General features: G+C 42.7%; 1 protein-coding gene and 1 long non-coding RNA gene across 6 annotated transcripts in view; one reads left to right on the top strand and one right to left on the bottom strand.

Moving 5' to 3' along the window:
* The window catches only part of RBPJ (recombination signal binding protein for immunoglobulin kappa J region), a 233,547-nt gene that overhangs the window by 137,248 nt on the left and 75,752 nt on the right, over nucleotides 1-20,547 (bottom strand). The window lies entirely within an intron of this gene.
* The window catches only part of LOC106504605 (uncharacterized), a 73,526-nt gene that overhangs the window by 34,234 nt on the left and 18,745 nt on the right, over nucleotides 1-20,547 (top strand). Inside the window, exons 1-2 of one of the 3 annotated variants that reach the window (XR_014812275.1) lie at nucleotides 12,206-12,309; nucleotides 19,564-19,654. This is a non-coding gene — a long non-coding RNA (uncharacterized LOC106504605). Of the gene's footprint in view, nucleotides 1-12,205; nucleotides 12,310-19,563; nucleotides 19,655-20,547 lie in introns of those variants that run through there. The other 2 variants (XR_001298225.3, XR_014812274.1) reach the window with 2 other exon arrangements.

Below are 20,547 nucleotides of genomic sequence, written 5' to 3'. Positions count from 1 at the left end.
GATATGAACCAGATGTGATGCTTTGGGATACTCAACTTGATAATGTCAGTTCCTAACGAAATGGTTGTTAGTTGCAAAACTAAAATTTATTTCCACTAAGTATGAATTCAGGGGCTATAGAATCTTAATTATGGTAAAGGGTTAGTAAACAGAAACAACTTTACAAGCCCAACAGCACAACTATTAAGGAAATACATCATAGTTTGTTCTGATGAATGAATGTCAAGTTAGTAGCCCTGTGTTTTGCAACCCTTTTTCTCTTCAACCCTTGTTTCTCACTTTGGGATTTTGTAGGTAGCATGACTTACAACAACAAAATAAATACTATTAAAAAGAACTTTCTGGAGATCCCACTGTGGTGCGATGGGATCAGAGGCATCTCTGCAGAACCAGGAGGCAGGTTCCATTCCCAGCCCAGGTCAGTGGGTTAAAGGATCCTGTGTTGCCACGGCTGCAGTATAGGTTGCAACTGCAGCTTGGATCTGATCCCTGGCCCAGGGTGTTGTGGGGTGGCCAAAAAAAAGGGGAAAAACAAAACAAAACAAAAGAGAACTTTCTGGTTGAAAGATGCTTTTCATAATCATTACAGTAGTTAATCCTGTAATTTGGATCCATTGATTAATTTGGATTGTATGAGAAAATGAAGATGTGGTGGTTAGGTGACCTGCTCAATATCATTTACCTTCGACTCAAATCTTCTGCACATCTTAGCAAACCACAAAAATCACTGTATTAAAAAGCTTATTTAGGAGTTCCTGTTGTGGCTCAGCAGTAAGGAATCCAACAAGTATCCATGAGGATGGGGGTTCAATCCCTGCCCTTGCCCAGTGGTGTAGGTCACAGACGTGGCTCAGATCTGTCATTGCTGTGACTGTGGCTCCAATTCCACCCCTAGCTTGGGAACTTCTGTGTGCTGCCTTTTGCTTTAGGAAATACTATATCTTTATTTTAAAAATCAATTGTTCACATTTGAAAAAAGGGGGGAGAATATTTTTCTGGTCTCACCTAAGTATTTCTCTCTATTATAACATCAAATTATTATGAAAAAGATCAAGCTCACTTGATATGTTATTATTTAAATTTCCTAGAGGCTTACTTAAGTATGAAATCATTCAATTCTCTCTCTTGCACCAGTTTATTTATTTATTTTTTTCCTCAGATGATTTTGGTTCATCTTCTCATATTTAATTCAAAACTGGAAATTAAAACTCAAGTGCAACCTCATAGTAGCGTGGAGACTTTTACATGCTGTTGGCAGTTGATCTGAGAAGAAAGAAAGGCACTGGACAGGGACATGTTTTTTTTCAAGGATTTATTTCCCTTGGTGACCTGATCCTACTGTCCACAGCAGAATTCCTTTTTAGATGATTCATAGGCAAGATTTACATTAGCAAAAAGAAAAGGAGGATTAAGGATGAAGGTAATTATTTATGTCTCATAAATCCCTTGAGAATTTGATAAAACTATGCTCTTCTCCCTAGATAAACACATACACATCACGTTTGCATGAAAATTTATTGGGAGGAGGTCCTCTCCCATCTAGATAATTTGGAAAGGATGAAGCACTTTCTTTGGAAGGGCTCTGTAACTCAGACAAAGAGGACTAAATTAGAACAAAAGGATTTGAAGAAATAACTTTATAAGACCAAGACCAAAAACTTAAATTAGCAGTAAGTCTTCCATCATGACATTAAGAAATTAGAAGTCTGATGTTTATTATTTACATGTAGCCAGTTGAGAATGGGGGGGAGACTTACTGGATGTTTCCATCTTTTAGCTTTGCCTATTCTAACGATAAATATACATCTTGCTTATATTATTTTTTCATTGGCTGCTAAAAGCGACCCACAGGATATAAATCTTTTTCAAACACTAAATATTTTACAGTTGTAACAATAAACAAGTCAGAGAGCATTTTAAAGATGATGTGGTGGAGTGGTTCCAAACTTTTTTTTTTTAGGGGTCGAGTCTCAGCTGTAGCTGTCAGGCTATGCTACAGCCACAGCAACACCAGATCCAAGCCACGTCTGTGACCTACACCACAGCTCATGGCAATGCTGGGTCCCCAATCCACTGATTGAGGCCAGGGATGGAACCCAAGTCCTCATGGATACTAGTCGGGTTTGTTAACCATTGAGGCACGATGGGAACTCCTCCAAACTCTTTTTTAAAGCAACTGGGTCTCTCAACAGTATCTTAAAAATATAACCAATTAAAGTGGTATTTTTAGCATAAATTGTTTTTATATGCTAAAATTAAAACTCATTATAATGTCATTCGAAGAAGTTGTTTTTGTTTAATACAAACAGAAATAGAATCTAATGGAAAATAGTTACAGCCTCATCTTCCAGTGCATTTCTGTATTTAGTTTTGGTTACTCAATAAATATAAAAAATAATTTCTGATTTGGGTATAAATGTAGTTGCAAATGGCAACAATTTCTTTAAATGGACACCTTTTGATCTCAGGATATTCTTCAAATAAAGATGGGAGGAAAGGCTTTATTCAAAGTCTACATAAAAACTGGATAGCATATAGGAAGTCTACCATTTATGAAAATTTAGTATGTAACTAATCTGAGTATAATCTGCTTTAAAATTTCTAAAATTGGGAGTTCCCATCGTGGCTCAGTGGTTAACGAATCCGACTAGGAACCATGAGTTTGGAGGTTTGCTCGCTGGCCTTGCTCAGTGAGTTAAGGATCCGGTGTTGCCGTGAGCTGTGGTGTAGGAGCGGCCCAAGAAATGGCAAAAAGACAAAAAAATAAAAAATAAATAAAATTTCTAAAATTGTAATAAAATATATATCATATAAATTTATCATTTTAATCATTAAGTGTATACTTCAGTGGCTTTAAATATATTCACAGGGTTGTGCAACCATTACTATTATCCCTTTCCAGAACTTTTTTTTTTCTTTTTATGGCCATCCCTGTGGCATATGGAAATTCCAGGGCTAGAGGATGAATCAGAGCTGCAGCTGTGAGCCTACACCACAGCTTGTAGCAACACTGGATCCTTAACCCACTGAGCAAAGCCAGGGATTGAACTTGCATCCTCATGGAGACAGCCTCGGGTCTTAATCTGCTAAGTCACAACAGAAACTCCCCTTTCCAAAACCTTTTCATTTTTAAAAACCATTTGATTTCTCTTTTTAAGGCTCTCCATTTCACTTTTCCAATTAATGTAGTCTATTGCCATATTTTAGGAAGATTCACATTAGAAACATGGGTGAATTATCAACCATCTAATCCACGTCATTAATGGGAAATAGGTGTTAGCGAGTATTGGGAATATTAAGACCAGACTCTCCTCACCTGGGTTTTTTATCCCACCCCCAACCCATCATGCATGACAGCTAATCTCGAGCAGGACTTCCCAAGAAGACTCGCCCCTGACTGTGGGTCCACTCTGACCCCAATCTCCTAACTAAAGGGACAATGAAGCAATGAGCTGGGCCTCTGGAAAAGGACTTGTCTGGCATTAATCGAACCATCTCCTTTTTCTTTGTCTTTTTAGGGCCGCACCCATGGCATATAGAAGTCCCCAGGCTAGGGGTCAAATCAGAGCTGTAGCCGCGGCCTACACGACAGCCACAGCAATGTCAGATCTGAGCCATGTCTGTGACCTACACCACAGCTCACGGCAACGCTGGATCCTTGACCCACTGAGCGAGGCCAGGGGTCCAACCTGCATCCTCTTGGATACCAGTCAGGTTCATTAACTGCTGAGCAATGACAGGTACCCTCAAACTATTTGCTTTTAGTAACCAATTTTTTAAACAGTAAAAAATGAAATTTGAATCAAACGTTTGCAAAGCTGCTAAAGCACTTTCATAGAACAGTAAAAACATGGTCTGCTCAGTCACTCGGGGGCACAGAGAATGAACTGATCGGGGACAATTGCCACTGTCGACGGTTAGGCCGGGGCAGGAAAGAGGCTCTCCTGGCCACTGAACAGTGCTGAGTTTTCTACCCTTGCATCCCAAGGAGCAACATCTCTATGATTCTAGTCCTTAAAAGACAATTTCAACTCCACTCCCCAGAACCCTTTCACCTCTCTCTACCCGAAAATGAGAAGTTCAAGTGTGGCATGCAAAAACTTGCCATCTTCTTGGGAGGTTTTACTGAAATTCACCACTGCTTGTCTAGTCTGGTCTTAGAATCATCCTAAATTAAAAGCAAGTCTAAGCGGCTCCAGGAGTCGGTGTAAACATTTCAACTATCTTTTGTAGAACAGCCTGCTATGCAAGACTTGTCTTCTACAAGAGACCCCTCTGTTTATGGCTGGGCTCACTCTGCCATCCCCTTCCACCCGACCCACCCTTCTGTTTAATCAGGTTTCATTTAGTGATATTTATTCAGAACTACCAGGTAGGACAGACGTTCACCACAAATGGCTAACGTATTGAGTACCTACTCTGTGCCAGGCAATTTTGCATCTCTTAGTAAATTCCTCTCGGCATGCCAGATTGCGTCCACATATATGTCTTCTTTAAAGTGTCCTTTGAGTCAGTTTTAACATCTTTCTAGTTATTACCTAGAAATGTTCTAACTTTCTAATTAACTTTCTAGAATTAATGAGTTAAAGTCTTTCGCACATATTCATTTTATATTTGTATGAGAGTTATCTTTTTGAAAATTATATTTCAGCACCTTATTTTTAGAAAAAAATTGAAGATGAATATGGAGCACATGTGACAAAGTAATTAAAAAGCAAAAGAAGCAAAGAGAGGATAAAGGGACAGAGTCAATGAAGAGGTTTTTCTTTGGCTGCCCCCGAGGCATATGGAAGTTCCCAGGCCAGGGATTGAATCCAAGCCACATCTGCAATCTGTGACTTAACACCACAGCTGTGGCAATGCTGGATCCTTAACCCACTGCACCGGGTGGGGGATCAAACCAACAACGCCACAGAAAAGAGCTGGATCATTAACCCACTGTGCCACAGAGGGAACTCTGAAGAGATATTAATGAGAATGTCAACGGCTTGGCATTCTCAGTCATAATACTATATCCACTGCATAGCACATAGTAGGTGCTCAAGAAATATTCAGCAACGGCACTAGCTTGGACAACAAGATGTATGTATCTATTATATATCTACATATTTGAAATAAGCACAAATATAGGAAATCAGCAGCAACTAGGAACAAGAACATGAAGATATCACGTACAAATAGCTTATAAAAATGACATGGATGTGGTGTCCAATTTTTAATAGCATGACAGAAGCCTATGGGGAAAAGTAATGCATTTAAAAGCCCTAGTCGTGCCAGCAAAATCCTTCCTCTGGGCTTTTGGGGCTAAAGAGGGTCGGGAGAGCATTTCTCTCAGGGAAAAATGTGAGCCCACACATCCAAGCTACGTCCGTCCCTTCTGCCAGACTTTGCCGTACTTTCCTCCATCCCCACCATCCTAGAGAGTTTAACATTCAGCTAAAGGCATGGGCCAGCGCCCTCCACCTGGGGCAGGCTATGTGTCCACCACATGCTTCTCCTCACACATTGGGTTTTCCATGGTACTGCCCCAGCTTTCTCGGGCATCTACAGCTCAGCCAGTTTGGCACTTATCGACACAATTCTCAAGGGTACACCACAAGGGTCACGCATTGGAGAACCTGGGCCCCAGAAGCCCACAGTTTGTAGCCTTGTTCCAGACCCAAGAAAAGAGAATGGCTCCTCCCTGGTGGTTCAGGGGCTGGAGGGGAGATTCCTAAATCATTAACTAAGGAATTCCATAAATGTTGGATTTTTCACGAGTGCTACAGTTACAGAGAGGGAGCCGAGCCCGATTTTCACAAGTTGGCTCTTTTACTTATAGAAAATGACGTGGCCCAATGATTCCGTTCCAGCCAAGACAGAATACCATCTAGTCAAGAGGAGACAAAATAATTTCAACACCAATTTCACAGGTTGAAGAAGGAAGATATTATTTGACTGTGCCCTTGCTGCAAGGGACAGGGAGATTTCTTTGCTAAATAGCCTTTCTCCAAAGATACAGGGACACTAACCTTAAAACCTGAGGTTTGCCTGTGCAAAGTGTTTCCTTTTTTTTGTTTTTGCTTTTTAGGGCTGCACCTGTGGCATATGGAGGTCCCCAGGCTAGGGGGTCTAATCGGAGCTATAGCTGCCAGCCTACACCACAGCCACAGCAACACCAGATCCTTAACCCACTGAGCAAGGACAGGGGTCGAACCCTCAACCTCATGGTATCTAGTCAGATTCGTTTCCACTGCGCCACGGTGGGAAAACTGCAAAGTGTTTTCTTAACACAGTATATGCTCAATTAAACATCAAAGCATCAAAGCCACTAGTGTAGGTCTGATGTCTTGGTGAAGTAAAGACTTGTTTGTACTTTTCTCTCATTTAAATGATTGAAAGGGTTTCACATACAGCATTTAACTAGCAAACCCAGGAAAATGGAAAAGTCCTCAGCAGTGACAGCATTGCAGTGTGTTAAACAACAAAGCGTGTGCAAGCCTGGAGCCCAAGGCCACTGCAGATTTTCCATAGATTGCATTTTAATTGACTTCTGCGGATTCACCGCAACATGCCACACACACCCTCATATCTAGCCTACCTCACCCAAATAAGAACCCTGAGCCCGAAGACTTCATCTGGCATGCTGCAATTTCTAAAGCTTTGTTTTAGGCACCTTAAGGAGAGAGACTAAGTGAACACTTTCAACTCCTCCACAGCTTCAAAGTTAGCATGTCACTTTTCGTCTCTCTCTCTTTCGCCATTAAAACTATGTGGTTTGGAAAAGAGGTGACAATTGTGACTTGTCAAGACACCTTCTGCCCTGGTGGTTTTTCTTCGGGCCACTGACTTGACATGTTACTTAACCACACAGCGAGTCATGTAGTCTCCCCGGCTTTTAATTTCTTCTTCCGGAGTTATTAATTCCAGTTCTCTTCCTACCGCACCAGTAAGTAAATAAAAAATGCCAGGTCCCACCTTTTTATTTTCTTTATAGGGAAACAGGGACACACAGAGATTCAGAGCCTTGCCTTAAGTTACCAAGGTGGGCTGTGAAGCCAGTTTTGGTGTATTTTACTGAATCGGCTTAGGATGCCAAATTACCAGCTTTTGTCCCCAATAGGCGTCAGGGAGTCAAGGGCAGCCCAGGGAAAGAGCACCCTGTAGAGGCAGACACCCTGCCACTTTCTTTCGGTGTCATCTTGAGTAAGCACAGATGCTTTCTATGCCTCCACTTCTTCATTTTTGCCATAGCAACCATGACATCTAATCAGTAGTAGTTTTGGTAAACATTAAATGACAAAGCAGGGAGTTCCCGTTGTGGCTGAGCAGGTTAAGAACCCAGCTAGTATCCATGAGGGTGCTGGTTCGATTCCTGGCCTCACTCAGTGGGTTAAGGATCCAGCATTGCTGCAAACTGCACCATAGGTCACAGATGCATCTTGAATCTGGTGCTGCTGTGGCTGTGGTGTGAGCAGGCAGCTGCAGCTCCAATTCAACCCCTAGCCTGGGAACTTCCATATGCTGCGGGTGGGGCGCTAAAAAGGAAATAAATAAGCAAATAAATGACAAAGCAGCCCACTTTCCACTTAAATGCTGTCCCATCCTTGCCCTCCTGCCTGGGTATTTTAGATTCTCCGTGATCCAAAATTCTCTCTTCCCATACCTTCTTTTGGATTTCAGCAATTCCGCAAATTCACTAACTATTAAACAAATACGAATCGAGCACCTACTCTGTCTCAGGCGCTGTTCTAGGTGCCAGGGGCATAGCAGTGAACAAAGCAGCCCAAGTTCCTGTGCCCTGCAGTTTCCACCCCAGAGGTTGGGGGCATGTGGGTGGGTGGAACAGGTGACAGAAGATAGAACCAAATAAAAGAAATAAAGTGGAACGCATGGACCAAGCATTAGGAAGTGACAAATGTTACAGAGGAGAATGAAGCAGAGAAAAGGGTAACATAGGATTCCTCAGGATGGGGGCTCTGCCTGCGGTCAGGAAAGGCCACATCTGAGCCCAAATCTGTAGACGGAGGGAGCGAATCAAAGCTAAACTCTTTCCCCTTAAACCAGAGATGACACAGATACCACCAGGAGGAGCAAACATGGGACTAAACAGATTCCCAGGAAGGCACCAGTGAAGATAATGAGTCTTTGTTTTTTTTTTGCTTTTTAGGGCTGCACCCTCAGCATATGGAGGTTCCCAGGCTAGGGGTCGAATTGGAGCTAGAGCTGCCGGCTTATACCAGAGATGCAGCAACGAGGGATCCAAGCTGCATTTGCAACTTAACACCACAGCTCACAGCAACGCCAGATCCTTAACCCCCTGAGCGAGGCCAGGGATCAAACCCGCAACCTCATGGTTCCTAGTCAGATTCATTTCTGCTGCACCATGATAGGATCTCCGGAGATAACTGAGTCTTGACCATTCTACAACTTTGAAGAAGAGGGAAGAACATTTGGAGTCCTGAGTGCTGCAAGTGGCACGGGGGAAGACTGTGGTCACCACTGATAAGAACGACAGCTCACTTCCCCTCGTCTCCCTGAATGCTGACGAGCGGACAGGGGCAGCTGTGTGACCAGCGTCCTGGCCCAGGTCTTCTAGGCTCTTCTGAAGGAGGGTACACATCTTTGCGTAAAAATGGTCCATGAAGTGATTCTTCCCTGGTCTTGTAATGTATGCCTGCCTTCTCTTAGATTCCAGAACAACCTTTGGAATCTGCAGCCCTCTCTGCTGGCAGCCTCTTTCAGCCAGCAAGTGCGGAAAGGACCTTCACCCTTGCTTCCTGCCACGGCCAGGAGGCCAGGGCAGGCATTTCACCCACCCTGGAGGTTGCCAGCCAGCCAGCTGTGGAAAACAGGGAGCTTGGAAAAAAAGTCATTTGAATTTTATAAAGTGGTAACTACTATGGGGCTTTATGCAATTAAACCTAAATGCCATTTTCCTGCTAAAGCTCTGGGGGTGAGGTAACAGTTCTCTTTAATGTCAACTCAGGAAGTTTTACCCAAGAAAAGGAGGTGTGTGGGGGGGGAAGCTGTTTGCCAAATCAGGAAATGTGAATTAACTGACAAGGAGCTGCAAAAAAGAGACAGGCCACCGACCAGAAGGGAAGTGGGGACAGCAATAGGTCGTCCTACAAATGAGTGACCTGGGGAAACGCAAGTCCGTTTTCACGGCCAGTCAATTCTGCTGGGCGAACCTTCCTTTTTACTGTGGGTTGCTCTGAAAAACTTGGAGGCAGAGGAAACCCCAAACTTAATGCCATCTTCTTGGAAGGAAAACCGAAGGTATTAACAGGACTCCAGCCTCAGTAATGTCAACATTCACCTTGGGCATGGAAACCCTGGCGCGCTGAGCTCGCCCCAAGCTCCTTGTTTCACAGCACACATCTCACCACCACTTGCCGCGCAAGGTACGATTTTAAACAACGAATACATTATGTCCATCAAATAGGACTTTCCTCCACCCCACTACTCCCCACCCCCCTGCCACGTATTAGACCTACCTCATGGTTTCAAACAGGGTTGGCACGCCCTGAGGACAGAGAGAAGAAAGCCCTGTTTTTAAGCAGGTGTTCAGGCCCCAAGAAGAATGAATCACTTTGGAAAAAATGAAGGCAAAATGCAAGTTCATCTGTTCACCAAATCTCTAGTGAGTTTTAGAAAACAGAATTAACCTTTTCTTTTTCTCTCGCCTGCAAGTGTCTCTGGGTTTTATCTAGAAACAGAAACCAAAGGTTTGCGGTACGAGGGTACTTGTCCAAAGAGTTTGTGCCCGAACCCGCTTTTTCCTGCTATCTAATTTTCAGATTCAGTCTTAGTTAGGGCGGCCCAAGACCAGAGGCATTTTAAAGGATGAGGCCAGTGGCCCCAGGCACGGGCCCTGCAGAGATCTGGAATCTAGCGCAAACGGGTGTGCCCATTGCATGTCTCTGCGCGCGCGCGCGTGTATGTGTGTGTGTATATGTGTGTGTGCATGACACTGGGCTGAACGAATGAAAGGACATCATAGTTTATATGCTGGACATGGACAACCCTGGCTTTCCCAAGGAAAGCTAAGTCTCCGATGATGAAAAACACTCCACACTAATTGGACCTGGGTGGGATGCAGGTGGGTGAAATGCACTCAGGAAAGACCACATCAATGCTTTTCAAACTCGAGTACCCTGGGTGCTCATTAAAAAAGTCTCTGAGGTCCCACCCCCAAGGGCTCTGTGTTTGTAATGCAGGGTGGAGCCAGGAATAGGTCTTTTAACCACCAGACCAGCAATTTCACTGGTTGAGGAACACCCGTCAGCTTTATGAGCCAGATTCTGTTTCCAGGCAGTCTTTCCATTAACTCTTTAGTTAGTGGGTTGCTTCCTCCTGAGGGCCTGCATCCTTAAAAAGGGATTTTAGCTGCCTCGAGGTAACTGGGGACACCAGCTGGACCACGGACTCTTCTTTCCCTTAGGCCTTCCTCTCGAATTCTCCTCCCTCGGCCCAACCCTTCACCTGTTCCTCCTTGTCTTTAGTTCCAGAAGCCATTTCATGAGCTTCTACCAAAGTATAAGGTGTTGGGTTTGTCCAAATGAGTTAAGACTAGCCCTGCCCTTAAGAAGCTGAAGTCTGGTCAAAGAGACAGACAGACTGAACAGATCATTTCAACAGGAAGAGCCATGACTTAAAATAATACAAGTCCTGGAGCTCAGAGGCAAGCACTTTGAACAGCCTCAAGTGCCCCGGTTTTCCAGTTAGCCGAAGTGGGGGTACGGGTCCAAGCTTCCCAGTTCCTCCCTCCATCAAATTAAAGCAGGTGCATTTGCCAATAGCTAATTTACCACAAGAATAGCCCAAGAAGCCAAATATCAGAGAAAAAGAGCAACATCGACTCAAAGTTATAATTAGGAGAGGCTACGGTGTCCAAAATATCCAGGAATTGAAAACATGTTTAGCAAGTTAACATGTGAAGTCTGTTCTAATCAGATTTTCGAAATGTAGGTGTTTTGCTTTCTTCATTTCTTCAGGGTTTTGCACAGAAAGGGCATTGCTTGGGGGGACAGCTAAGCAGAGGAATCGGGAGGTTATATTCACCGCCCCCCCCCCCGCCCCCCACAGCAGCTCCCTTTCCTTTGGGCAGTGCTTGACCTTGGGCAGGACACTTTCTGTTTTTTGGTTTCCAGTGCTAGGCATAACGAAATACCTTTGCTTCCAGCTGCTTGCTTGACAACAACTCTGCGAAGATTTCTGCACCAATTCTGGCAAAATCACCTGAGCTTTCTGAAGGCGCAAACAGTGTGTGTGTGCCTCTGGCGAGGAGGGAGAGGCAGAAGCGCCCCTTTTTTTCCCACCATACTCGCCGCTTAATTAGAAAACAGATTCATTAAGGCTCTGGCCCAGAGAAGAAGCCCAAAGTGCAAAGAAAGAGACCAGAGAGAATGACATCATTTCCTCTGCATCTTCCCTGAGGGCACCCTGGTCTTGGAGAGAATGACTCAGGCCACAGAAATGAAGCAAAAACAGCCCAACTTCCAATACTGATTATTTTGGACCAGAACCTTACACAGAAGAGAATACTTTTTTGGAAAAATAGAGGAGTGAGGCAAGCAAAGAGTGTGGTTTTCTGACTGGGCTGAAAATAAAACAGAGGGAAGCTGACGCTAAATCAGAGCATGTGCTGTTCTCTTCCTTCTTCCCACCACCGAAAAACCAAAACAGCCCATACAGACTCACTCAACTAAGTTTTAGGAAATTTAGATCGGTAGAACGCTTGGAATAGAAGCATTGGTTTAGAAGTTTATGCTTGTTTTTTTGCCCTACCCATTCGTTAATTTTCCAGGAACGTCAGTTGTGATCAAGCAGGTAAATTAATTAGGATGATCTTTTTATTCCAATTTCGGCAAGTAGCTGTTCCTCTTATTTTGAAATTGTGAAGTTTCCCACCCTGTGACTGCCTTATTAAAGTCATTCCTTTGCCTCTAGCAACCACCTGCACTTAGAAATCTATTGTTCTTACTCAGGTGGTGATAGACTGGTGATATCTACATGTGAATGTGAGTTGGTTTTGTTTTTGCTTTTTTTTAAGTTAGTCTCTTACTCTCAGAGGAACCCGGGAATGATCCTTGGGCAGTGTCCATGGCAAATTCCTAAACAGGGAGTTTGCTATTCTGGCTGCTGAGCTGCATTTACAATGGGAGGCTGGACCCTGGACAAGTCTTACTCCATCTCTAAGCCCTACCCCTCAAGGCTCCGAGACTCTGGAGCACAGACAAGCAATATGACTTGGGGGAAATTAGGTCCTCTTATATTTTACAGATTTAGACATCCATCAAGCTCCAGGAGTCCCAGGAAACACAGGTAACGTAAATGTTGGGGCTTCTGTGTAATCCTGTGTCCTGCTCTATCTTGAAATTAAGAGAAGAGACAACTTATTATCTCTTTGCATCATCAGAAAGTATAAGTTTAAGGCCATTGGGGTTTTAAAAATTAATGTTATGAAAGAGAAGAAAAATACCTCCTTGGAACTTTTGCAGTAAGATGATTAAGAGGTTTGGATTATGAAAAGAAATTTGGAAATTTTTTTGATAATTTGGGAATTGTGTTTCCACCACTGAAGCTTTCTTAACTGACTTGTTGCAGGAAGGAGGACCCCTTCCAGAGCCCAAGGAAACACACATGTGCTAACAAAGCAAAAGACTTTCTTGGGAAGAGAGGCGCCTGGGTGGAGAGCAGCAGGGTGAGGGAAACTAGGAGAAGTGCTCTGCCTTGTGGCTCACAGCCCTAGGTCTTATGGGAATGTGGTTAGTTTCTGGGTTGTCTCTCATCTTGGTTGACCCTCACCTGGTCTAGCTCAGGGTCTGTCTTGATGGCCGCACCTCTCCCAGCCAAGATGGGATCCAGTGCCAAGGATTCTGGGAGGCCAGTCATCTCCTCCCTCCTATTGGCCCTTCCCAAATTCTCCTGGTTAGTTTTTGAGGCAGCACCATGTTCCTTACTGGGGGCTCCTCTTGTGAGACAACTCATTCAAGCAGTTATTATTGTGCCGGGCCAAGGTGGGCAGATTTAGTCAATGGTACCCCAACATTGTCACCAGTGTTACCTGATCTTATTTAAAGTTAAACTCAGAGTTCCCGTCATGGCACAGTGGAAACGAATCCAACTCGGAATCATGAGGTTGCAGGTTTGATCCCTGGGCTCGCTCAGTCCGTTAAGGATCTGGTGTTGCCATGAGTTGTGGTGTAGGTTGCAGACGCGGCTCGGATCTGGTATTGCTGTGGCTCTGGTGTAGGCCGGCAGCAACAGCTGCGATTAGACCCCTAGCATGGGAACCTCCATATGCCCGTGGGTGTGGCCCTAAAAAGACAAATAAATAAATAAATAAAGTTGAACCCAATGGCTTACAACTCTCCTCCTCCTAATCTACCCACCCATCCATCCATCCATCCATGTCTCCAACTCTCCTCCATCCATCCAAATCTCCTCCTCCCATCCACCCTCCCATTCATTCATCCATTTTCAGGATGTAGACCATGTGCAAAACAATGTGTTAAGTGCTGGAATAAGATGTGGCAGGGCTGTCTGCTGCAGGGGAAGTCTTGATTACTTCAGGCAAACCATAAATGGGAAGGAGCAAGAATATGTATGTGAGCTTATGAATGAGGAGGTGTGTGTACAGCTGTGATGGGGAGAAATGTGGAAAGAGAACGGTGGTGAGAACTAAGGCTGGAAAGATGAACAGGAAAGGAACTACATGGCAAAACAGTTTTGAGGGCATTGAAGGGCTATTGGAGAGTTTTGAAGTAGAAGAAATGGTAGGATCAAATGTACAACTTAGGAAGATCACTTTGGAGGGGCTATACCATGGAGGGGCCAAAGAGAAGCAACAAGGAGGATAGTTGAGAGGCTGCTGTAAGTGTTCCAGATGAATATGTTAGAGATCTGGATTAATAAGAATTTATTCATTCAACACATATTTAGAGAGGTTTTTTGAAACTAGGTTGTAAATAAAAACATATTTGTCTGAACAGAACTTAAAATCTGGTAGACAAAACAGATGTTAATGGTGTAATTGGACAGATAAATGTAAAACGGTGACTGTGATAGGTGCTATTGTGGCAGAGACAGCTTTGCCCCAAATCTGTGTGCTTCTTTGTCTAGGTAGACCGTTGAACTACATTTCCCAGCCTCCTTTGCAGGGGATATGGTCATGTGACTGAGGTCTAGCCAATGACATCTAAGTGATGGGATATGGTAGAGAAATAAACAGAGAGGAGCCAGGACCCCTAAATGTGTGGAGGAAAGTTGCACTGACAGCTTGAACACTAGCCCAGCAGTGTTACGTGAATAGGAAATAGTTCCTGATGACCAAGTAATTACTTACTTGGGTCTATTTGTCATATCAACTTAGTCTACCATGAACCAATATGTATTATAAAATAGAGGCACAGAGTAAAATAAAAGAGTAAAGTTAGGGGATCTAATATAATCTGGGGAAGGAAAAGAAAGTCAGGAAGAATTTATTGTGGAGCTCTGAGGATGAGCAGGAGTTACCTGAGATCAATAGACGCTGACAGTTCAAGAGTGCTTAACAGGTAGACTCCATGGAGCCAAATAACTGGATGTGTAGCTAAAGGAGAAATTAAAGATGAACATCCAGTGTTTTGACTTGGGAAACTTGATGGATGATTGTGTTGGCAAAAGAGTATACTGGGAGAACAAGTTTGAGGGGGGAAAAAGATCAGTTTTGGACGGGTGAAATTTGCGGTACCCAAGGACTGCACTAGAGATGTCCAGGCTGTTTGAATTATGGTTGTGAAGCTTTGTAGAGATGGATTACGTGGCAGATAGTGAAGGGGGGGAGGTTATCAGTTTCTGAAACAACAGAAATAGAGCAGATGATCCAAGGAGATTGTGAAATGTTAGAAAAGCAGAGTCAAAGATGGACTCTCAAGGAATGCCAACATTAAGAGAGGAATCTAGGAAGGAGGAGTCTAAGGAAAACTCAAGAGTAGCAGTCAGAGTGGAAAGAGGAAAACTGGATGAGAAAGGTATCCTAAAAGCCAACAGAAAAGATAGCATACATCTGTCTTTAGTTTCTTTCTTTCTTCTTTTTCTTCTGGCCGTGCCTGAGGCATGTGGAAGTTCCTAGAACAGGGATTGAGCCCACACCACAGTGGTGGCCTGAGCTATGTCAGTGACAATGCCAGATCCTTAACCCACTGTGCCACAAGGGAACTCCTGCCTTTAATTTCTAATTTAAATAAAATTAGAACTAATTTTTCTCTGACATTTTACCTAATGGGCAGGATTCTCGTGTCAGACTTAGGATGGTCATAAAACATTGCTAGATTAGAAAGTTTGATTTATTTCCTGTCGTGGTGCAGGGGAAATGAATCCGACTAGGAACCATGAGGTTGCAGGTTCCATCCCTGGCCTCCCTCAGTGGGTTAAGGATCCGGCATTGCCATGAGCTGTGGTGTAGGTCGCAGACGTGGCTCAGATCTGAGGTTGCTGTGGCTCTGGCACAGGCAGGCAGCAATAGCTGTGATTACACCCCTAGCCTGGGAACCTCCATATGCCACAGGTGCGGCACTAAATAGAACAAAAGACAAAAAAAAAAAAAAAGAAAGTTTGGTTTAAAAGAACAAAAAGTTCTTATTTGATGACAAAACTTTTATTGCCTTTTTTTTTTTAAGGGCCACACTTGCGGCATATGGAAATTCCAAGGCTAGGGGGTTGAATTGGAGCTACAGCTGCTGGCACATGCCACAGCCACAGCAATGCTGGATCTGAGCCACTCTGCAACCTATACCACAGCTCACAGCAACGCCAGATCCTTAACCCACTGAGTGAGGCCAGGGATCAAACCTGTATCTTCATGGATCCTAGTCGAGTTCGTTAACCGCTGAGCCAGGAAGGGAACACCTCATGACAAAACTTTTAAATGCATGCCTTAAAAGTTTTGCCTTCATATATGTACCTGGTCACATTCCTGGTTCTGATAGAGCATTCAATATCTCAGAGTGCTATTTGGGTCTACATCATCATTAGATCAAAGCAGAATGTGGAAGTAACTTGAAGTATATAGTAAAATATTCCATTGTAACAAGTAAAGTATAATCTAGACTCAAGTTCCTTTCATTGTGGTTTCCTTTTTTCCCTTTGATTTTGCAAAGTTGTCAAAAACTGATTTTGTGTGGAATAATTTTAATAACCAAAAAAAGGACCAACCACTTCCTTCTCTTCTTCCTCTTTATCCTCTATTTACTTTTCTCAGTTCTCCTACCTTTGACCAAGGGACAGAGCCTTCCTCATTTTTTTTTTTTCCTACTTCCCAAAGCCCAAATTAGCTTTTCAAAGTTGACATGAAACATTTTCCTAGGGAGATTATGAAAATGCTTTCCTACCTTTTTCTTCTGCCTTTACCTCCCCCCTCACCTACTTTGAAAAAAAAAATTCTCCTTCTCTTTGCTGTATTTATCTCAATGCAGGATTGCATCTATTTCTTGCCTGTCTCTTCTCATTCTCCTCCTCCTCAAATTACTCTTTGCCAGTCTCCTCTACTTCTACCTTTAAATTGTTTCTTTCTTTGCCTCTTCACCTTGGTTTCAGGCCATCATGAGTCAGTGCAATATTTTCTGGAGTTCCCAATTGGTGTGTTTCATCTCCCTCATCTATAAAGTGGGCACAATCACGCTTTGATCCATGCATTTTTGATCCTCCCATCCATTTTTCATATCTTTTTTGTGCAAGATATTGTTTTAGGTGGCTTAGGGAATAAGACATTGCTCATTTTCCTCTGCCCTCAAGGAGTTTACCATAAACAAGTGAAAATTTTGGTAATTACAGCAAGATGTGTCATTCATGAACCGCACAGGCAATGAATGATGGTGAGGTCAAAGGAATCAAGTGAATTCGGGAAAACAGGATGGCTTCATGAAAAAGGAGAGGATGCTTGAATGGGGCTGTGAAGGATTTTCATTTTATGGTTTGGCAAAGTCAAGGCACCAGGAAAAGTACAAGGGAATAAGAGTGGTATTTCAATGAGGAGCACTCCAAAAATACAAAATGGTCTGCAACCACAAGGTACTATTCTTTCCATCCCCTTGTCGGTCAAACCATCAGTTAAACAACTTCAAAAACCTCAAATGGCCACTTAAAAATGTCAGATTTATCAGAGCTTCTGAGTTACAAAAGAATGATATGCTAGGTAACAGCTGCTTTTTGTATCCTGAGTCAACTAAAGTTTTTGACTATAGATTCAACAGGTAAGAGAGTTGAGGATCAAGAGCTTGAAAAAGTTTATGGTGTCCAATTATGAGTATGCCACCACTAAAAAGGGAACTCTAGCTGAAGTAGACAATAAGAGAATAGTTAGCAATGACTAGCAAATTTTTTGGTTTCTACCCTTAAGTTTAATCATTTTTTTTTTCAGCAAGGGCTTTTGTCCAAATAAATGCCATTAATACATAAAGGAGGATTCATATTTGTGCCAGAGAAGCCATACACATTGCTTGCTGTGTTCAAAGTTCCCTTCTAAGCATATAGATCCCTGCTTTGTTCTATATGATCTTGCTACCTTGGCTGCAACTAGTGGATACGAAGATGGGGGAGGAGTGGTGAGTGGGAAGGTGAGTGTAAGTGGGAAGGCAGCCTTCTATAGACTTTGAGATGGCTTGATGTGAGCACTCTACCCCATGGGAACACCATTTACTCAATGCACAGTAGATCTATTCATGTACTGGCTCAGATCCTCTCTTTCTGTTTGATTGTGAGCCCTACAGGGAAAAAACATGGGCAATAAATAGAGGCAGAAGAAGAGAGTCCCAGAGCAGAGAGAGGCAGGAGAGAGATAGGAAAAGAGAATACAGAGAAGTCAATTTGTAATGCACAGGTTGAGAGACAGGAGACCAGCAGAGAAATCAAGTCATAAATGCGGTGGATAACTTGAATGGTTGTTGAACAATTAGAGCTACTACTGCAACCTGAAGAAAACTGAACGATGATCCCTGAGGTCTGACTGTAGCCACTGAGACCATTTCCTGTGTTTCCTCGCCTCTCCATGTTTTCTTGCCACAAATTTCCCCACTAACTGATATAACATGAACATGTCTCTACTCCTTGCAGAAAAAAGAATCTAGCTCACTTAGTAATTTACAGATTATGTTTTTAATACCAGGCCACCATGTGCAGAAGACATACTTTCATGGATGACAGCTATACTTCTTGAAGTTTAAGCATTACTGATATCATAATAAAATCCTAGATTTTATAAGTTACCAGGTTGTAGATAGTCTTCTCTCCTTTTTGGTTCCTCTGTTTTTAAATATCTCTACCACTAGCTAATATTAAAGCTAGATAAATGAAGGGAGAAGAAGCTCAAGTTAAGCTATTTGTTATTTCATAATGTTTGGTGATAGGACAGCAGAAACTAACGTGTAGGTTGTATAACATATGTTTTGGTATAAGGGTAGCATGTGTTTTGGTTTAAGGGTATGTACTTAAGTTTGAACTTGAGCATGACTCAACCATTTTTAAGACTCAGTTTCTTCCCCTGTAAAATTGGAGTAATAATACAACTTTATAGGATAGTTTTGAGGAGTAAGTTACATTAGATGTAAAAGGCTTAGAAAAGTGACTATCTGCCCCCAACACCCTCCCCACTGGGTTAGTTGGAGATTAAGTAGGATAATACGAGTAACACATAGTAGAGTACCTGACACATAAACTCAAACAAATATTAGCAAGTACTGTAACCACAACACAATGAATACTATAATTCCTCAAATGGTTTCTCAGTTAGTGGATTGTTTTTGTTGTTGTTGTTGTTCGTTTGTTTATGTTTTTTTTTTTTTTTGGTCATGCCCATGGCATGCAGAAGATCCTGAACCAGCAATCAAACTTTCACCACAGCTGTGACAATGCTAGATCCTTAACCCACTGAGCCATCAGGGAACTCTAATGGACTAATGATTTTATTTTATTCTATTTTATTTTATTCTATTCTATTCTATTCTATTCTATTGTCTTTTCTAGGGCTGTGCCCATGGCATATGGAAGTTCCCAGGCTAGGGATCGAATTGAAGCTGTAGCTGCCAGCCTAAACCACAGCCACAGCAATGCCAGGTCCGAGCCTTGTCTGTGACCTACACCACAGCTCATGGCAATGCCAGATCCTTAACTCACTGAGCAAGGCCAGGGATCGAACCTGTGTCCTCATGGATACTGGTTGAGTTCATTACTGCTGTGCCACCATGGGAACTCCTGGGCTGATGATTTTATATTCCAACCTACCATGATCTGTGACTGGGTTGGCACATAGGACTGAAATTTGCAAGTAACTACAAGGTCACATAAAGGCAGCTTAGTGTGAGAAGAAAACTGTGGAACCAGGAGACCAGAGGTTTTGTTTGAGCTCCAATATAATGGGGTCTATGACCTTGGCCCAGTCATTTGATTTCTCTGGGTTTCAATTTCCTTATGTGTTAAATGAAGGTCGCAATGTTCTTCCAGTTCATAAATGCTGTGATTCTAAGCCTTTGTGTGCTTTTAAATGTAAAAACTTGCTTTGTAGGTACATATTTACAAGCAAATTAAAATCTGTCTTTGCAGCTGATGTTGACTTCAGTTCTTCAAGACAAGAGAGAAATCCCCTTCTTCATTTCTAAGACCATTTTTCAGAGGGTCTGAAATAAGGAATGATGTAAGTTCCAATGTATAAAGTTGCTATCTAATCATCACTGCGTTTTTTAAATGTATATTTCGAGCATATTGTAAATTAAGTGGCTAAAATTTAAGCCTGTATAAGGATAGTCACTGTAGTGAAGTATGGCCCAGAAAAAGGAATTGAGGAACTGTTTCTGGCAGTATCTAAAATTTGGTATCACTGTCTTCTATTATTTTCATGGAGCTTATTATATTAAGAAATTTTATAAAGTTGTAATCAATCCTGTCAGCTGCACCCTGATTTCTCCAGAAACATCATACTAGTTAAAATTTGTGCAGCATTCCGCCTCCCCCGGCCCCCCAGGAACCAGAGATCCTTCTATTCCCTTTTTATTTTCAAAGGCAGGGTGGGGCTGTGGCTTGGCAGTGGAGGGTGTGGTTTTGATGGGGTTGGCTAGGCAGGGGAAAATAAACACTACAACAACTGGGATGACAATTTGCCGTCTAGAGCCCATGTATTCTTGAGATGTCTGTGTTTATGCACAAAATATCTCCAAGTGGTTTAGAACTATCCATGAATCCAAGGGGGTGCTGCTGTTGACAGACAGAGGGCTGGAGGGGGAGAGAAAAGAAGGAGGAGGAGGAGAAGGAGGAAAGAGAAGAGAAGAAGGGAAGATGGGAATAGTATCTGAATGTGAGCCATTCATTGAAATACAAAATAAGAAATGCCCTAAATGATGGTCTAGTCCAGCTTACTCATTATTCATAGGGGAATCTGAGGTTCAGAGAGGTTCAGTACTTGCCAAAGTTATTCCGTTGCTCAGAAGCCAAGACTGTAACTTAAGTGATTTCTTTTTTCTTCTTTTCCCATTTTTTTAAGTTTTACTAGAGTATAATTGATTTACAATGTTGTGATAATTTCTTCTACAC

The sequence above is a fragment of the Sus scrofa genome, chromosome 8 (assembly GCF_054392235.1).
Source record: "Sus scrofa isolate SSC_HxYL_T2T_F1_AM1 chromosome 8, Sscrofa_HxYL_maternal_Yorkshire_Landrace_v2.0, whole genome shotgun sequence".
In the NCBI taxonomy this organism is placed as follows: domain Eukaryota; kingdom Metazoa; phylum Chordata; class Mammalia; order Artiodactyla; family Suidae; genus Sus; species Sus scrofa.
The sequence above is the reverse complement of the archived record's forward strand: the minus strand, read 5'-3'. Positions and strand labels throughout refer to the sequence as shown.